Source organism: Octodon degus, unplaced genomic scaffold, assembly GCF_000260255.1.
Source record: "Octodon degus isolate 3935 unplaced genomic scaffold, OctDeg1.0 scaffold00013, whole genome shotgun sequence".
Taxonomy (NCBI): domain Eukaryota; kingdom Metazoa; phylum Chordata; class Mammalia; order Rodentia; family Octodontidae; genus Octodon; species Octodon degus.
Genome location: NW_004524589.1, coordinates 10,808,745 through 10,814,434, shown reverse-complemented (window position 1 = coordinate 10,814,434; position 5,690 = coordinate 10,808,745).

Here is a 5,690-nt window from a genome sequence, read left to right as displayed (position 1 = left end):
CCTTTTTACTTGTTTGTTGTATGTTTATATGTTTGTAAATACAAAATAAATGCAAGTGAATCACAAATCTACTTATTATAAGTATTATATTTTTATTCTATATTTGTTTCCTTTGTTTACATAGAGAATGATTATCACCATTTTTGTATTTTATATACAATCAACTTGACCTAGTAGTAGACTTTTTTCAGGAGAGATTTACCTGTTTACCTGACATAAAATGATGTTTTCATTCATTCCATAAGAATTTACATATATAAGACAGAAAACAAAAACATTGAAATAATGAAAACAGTTCTCCAGACTACCATGCAGATATTTCATATTCAAGCACCAAACGTGCTTTTGTTGTTGTTTTGCACGCTAATAATTCGTTGCATGTTTTATGTTTAGGCAATTGCATTAGTACACATTTATATCTAAGAACTACTTAAACGAAAGCTCAAATGATCTAGAACATTGTACTCAGTCCAAAAAGATGGCTTTAATTTAAACACTCTTCGACATTTGCAAGGAATGCTAAAATCTATTTCTGTCATATCAAAATGAAAACATATGGCTAGCACGACTTCTGAAAATGCTATGCTTTTCACATGGAGAGTGGTTTATGAATGAGATGTTTTCTGACATACTTATGGTATTTTCCTCTTTTCTATGAGAGAAAAACTGGTTACTATGAATTTTTGAAGCTGGAAGTGAATCAAACAATATAGCTTGTATTTGAATTTACAACACCAAAAAGGAGTTCAAGGACATGACAGCTGCTGCTATGGGCCACTTGACTACTATGTCATTAGTATAGTTTCTATATTTTGAATAATAGACATGTGTATAAACTTACTCAGTTTATTTAAATAATGAATAATAATATTAGAAATGTGAATTTATCTCAATTATTATTTTTTTTTGTATTTTAGGGAAGGGTCTACAGGGTGTTCAGGGTCTTACTACTAGATCAGGCTTATAGTGATCCTCCTGTTTACAGCCTCCCAAGTTCTGGGATTACAGGCACACGCCACCATGCCCACTCTCAACTGCCCTCTCAGCGTGCCCCAGGGGGAGGCCACAAGGCAGTCCCGGGGATAGAACCCCCAGCCTGCTGGCAGGCACTTTAATCCCCTAAGCTGTTTGGCCAGCCTTATTTCAATCAATTTGAAGGTAAAAAAATAAGAGACATTCCTCACCTCCACATATAATATATAATTTTACACTCAATATCTTCTGTGCTCCTTCCGTAAGTATTCTGTTCTTGAATTATTATCTATTTTCTAAATACACTTGAGATGCACCTTTACCAATTCTTTAAATTTGTCCATGGCATTTACTTTCTAACACTGATATAAATCAATGATTGTTAATATTAAATACTATTCAAAGGGTCCAGGGAGATGGCGCAGTAGAATAAGCACTTCCCTGGCAAGTGCAAGGACCTGAGTTCAATACCCAGTTTCACCAAAAAGAAAAATAAACAAATAAATTAAAAATAAATAAATACTATTCAAAATTCTTCAAATATGAATCAAAAGCTGAGATAATATTTTTCCCAGAAAGGATTATATTTAAAAGCTAGAATTTATAATGATGGTAAGACTGGAATCTGGCCTCTCAAAGTTTGTCAATATTATTTACTGTCTCATGGTTATATTCACATAAGATTGAATTGTTTTAATGAATTATGAAAATCTGAGACATCATTTGGCATACAGCTATTGTTCTTCCCATGTGAACTCTATTAATGTGATCTGTATGATTGTGACTTAAATGATTGACTGTTTTATTTTTTTGAAAATTAAACTGAGTGAGCCAGATAGCTCAGTGGATAAAGCACCTGCTTACACAGACTCAGTGGCTGGGGGTTCGATGGATCCTGGGCCTGCTGTGCCAGCCCCGTCCCTGGGACATGCTGGGATGGCAATTGAGACTGGGCGTGGTGGTGCACACCTGCAATCCCAGCACTTGACAGGCTAAAAAACAGGAAGAATCACTACAAGGCCAATCTGTGTAGTGAGACCCTGTACTACATACATTAAAAAAGAAAAAACAAAAAACTAAAAGCTCAAAAGTGAGCATGATGGTGCACATCTGTAATCCCAGAAGTAAAGAGGCTGAGGCAGGAGGATCACTGCAAGTTTGAGACCTCCTTGGCCTACATAGTAAGTTCAAGGCTTACCTGAACAACACACCAAGACCCTACCTAAAAAAAAATTAAAAAATAAAAATTAAAGTCCAAAATTATTGCATTTCTCTGAACAACATTCTTACTAAATAGAAACACAAATTTGCAATATGAATCAAATAAATAATGCCAATTGAAAATAGTGCCTTCACCTTAGCATAAGTAAAATGAAATTAATTATTTTCCCACTGCAATTGTTATTCTAAGCTCATAGTTTCTGCTGGTAGTATCATAATAATCATTCATTTGTGAAAATAAGAGCTCCCTAAAATATCATAGCATTTTTTTCTCCTCTTAATCATCTGCAACCACTTGTCATTTAATACAATTACTTAATGACTTTTTGCTTACTTCTGATTGGGTTCTGTTCCCAATACCACCACCTCGATTCTGGAAACCATTGTGTCCTGTAGCATCTGTCACCACACCTTTCACCTGTGCATCAACTACCATTATAGACACTTTGCGAAACATCTGGAGTACATCATATTTTACATATAAAAAGAACTTTATACTACTTATCCTACATGGAAAAAAATTTAAAATATAAAATACAATAAAGTGTTTTACAGATAGGATGGAACCCAACCTTATTTAGTTTTCAGGAACAAGTGGAACTGTTTCTTGTTTTAACATTCATTAACTGTATATCTGGGAGCCAGGGAGTTAGCTCAATAGAATAAGCACTTGCCTGGAAAGCACAAGTTCCTGAGTTCTATCCCCAGTACCACAAAAAATTACAAAATTAAATTAAATTAAATTCAAAAATTGTATATCAGTTGAATGTTGATATCCACTGTTCTTTGTCTAATCAGCTTTCTTGACAACTGTATTCACTCCTTAATATTGTTATATCAAAATGTGTTTTCTTTGAATTGTAGTCTACTTCATCAAGTCATATTTGCCTACAAATAGTTTGTTGTCAAAATCTAATAAAATATGTGCCTAAATATGTCTATTATGTTTTGTTTTATTAATGTATGTAAAGATGAACTAAATTAATGACAATAAACTCTGCTCTAATCTTTCTGTTTCTTGAGCTCTCCACCTTTCTGTCTCTCAAACAATTTTGATAATATAATGGTTATAATTTGTTTTCTAAAAACTCTAAATCAAAGTTAGGTGATTAGATAGTACATAAATTTATTCTTTCAGTAAGTAATGATGCACCAATAAATAAAACTCAGGTGATTCTTCTAAACGTTTTGCTAACATAGCAAAACAACCTGTGCTTTTTGAATGTTTATGACAGCTTGTGTGCAGAACAAAAACATATAATTTAGTTTTTATTGTATTTAGTGTTGTAAGTAATCATGAAAGGTGAATGGGATAAAGCCAGTAAAGGTTTTAAGGATGTCTCAGAATCAGGAAAAACTCTCAAAGGAGTGATGTATTGAACAAGTACCTCAAAAATTGAAAACAAAGGCTGGGGGGATGGCTCAGTACAATAAGCCCTTTCCTGGCAAGCACAAGGTTGTGAGTTCAATCCCTGGTTCTGCCAAAACAACAACAACAACAACAACAACAACAACAACAACAACAAACAAAAAAAATCAAAAAATAAACAAAGAAAACAAGCTATGATCTTCCCTGGAAATGGGGATGAATAAATTGCTTCACAATCTATCTTCTATTAATAAAGGAGACAAAGGATCACAATGCTTACTTCATAAAGTCTTTATATGTTATATCCTAAAAGTGATCACTAGAGAGTATTTTAGAATGTCACATCATTTCAGGTGTTTTTTTTTCCTCTTGTTACATGGCTTCATTGGCAAACTGTATACATATTTAAGGCATCCAAGGCAGCCTTCAAATCAAACATCTGTCCTTTTTCTGAGCCTTCACACCACTCAGCATTTGCTAACATCAGTGTCTGTACAGTTATTGTGTCCATGTGCTTATTCCTTTCTCATCCACGAGCTTCTAGGACAGTGTGGTGAGGTAGAAAGAGCAGACCACTCAGACTACTGCTGCATGACTGAATGGCCTTTTTGGGAATCCTCTGAGGAAAAATGATTTCCTCATAGTTGTAATTTAGTTTTGGGAATCATTCAAGGGTTGCTATTTGAGAATACGGAACCAGTTCCCTGAGAAAGAGGTTTTACTTAAATATAAAGCCAGTAGTGCAGAATGAGGAAATAGTTTTCATTCAGTTGAAAGTACTGGGTAGGCTTCCAATGACAATATTGCCTTTAGGTCTTCCGGTTACCAAATGGCGGCGTGTGTACCTTTCTTAGCACCACACAATGCCAGCAATCAGTCCTCAACTGTGAGTGCCATTCATTGTGTTTCTGAGCACACCACACTAAGAGCTGAAACACTGAGAATGGAGATTACCTAACGGACTCAAAATATTGACTTTTCATGCTTGGATTAGTTTTGGTCATACTCATTTGCACACTCCCAAATATCCCATAAAATATGCTTTATTCTCTCGTCTTAGTTTTTGTTAAAGGATTTAATAATATACTGTAATTCAATATTCATCACTTTGGTTACTGTAAAGCTGTTTTTGAAAATAGTGTTTATTACTTTACTCACTGTTCTCTATATAAAATGGTTCTGACATTTTTATTCCACAGTGTTTTGTAGTTTACAAGAAAAAAACATTTTGTTCCCTAAAGCACTGGTGATTTTCTCCTTCATGATCAAATAGGCAATATAAATCATAGCATTTCTTTCCATTTTCCCTTTTCTTCAAGATCAAAGACTAATGTAACATTTAGGCCCAGCCATTTCTTCCTTTGTCCTAGTTTGTTACTTATACTGATATGTTATTCAAATTAATCTACATTGACTTAAAGTCAGCCTCGAAGTTTTACACATAAAAGGAATTCTGTGTGTGTATGTGTGTGTGTGTGTGTGTGTGTGTGTGTGTATTTCTCAAGTGCTTTTGCACTAAGCAGGAAAAATCTGTTTTTTTTTTCTTATTGTATTTATGTGTTTTATCTTTTTTCTTTAAAACCCTGATGAAAGCATTATGTCAATATGTTGGGTTGTAACACTTTTGGTTGTTTGAACTTTCATATTCATATAAATTAATATAAAGCAATATTGTGACATGATTTTGCCTAACAAAAGGTAGCAATTTTCATTTACTAAATAACTCATTGACAGTAATTCTAGAGTATCTCTTCTTATTAATGCACGTAAGGTTATTTTCAAAGATAGATTAATATTTTTCAAGTACTAACATTTCAATTAAATATTAAATTGCATGTATATGAAAAGGTAAGAAGTACAGATTTTTAAAACTAACTTATTATTACTATGAAATGGAACATGAGAAATTTAAAATGAATTTAATTACAGGATCAAATAATTACTTATACATGGATAGCCTCATTGCTCATGTATAATTTCACCAAATAATGTCTTCTGTTTTGTATACAGTACTTTAAGGGGTATAACAGTTCAAAATATGTTATTTCAGACCACAAAGACCTGGATTTGAATGCAGGCGTTGTCACTAGCTGCATGACAGAGCTATTTCCATTTCTTCATTGATATA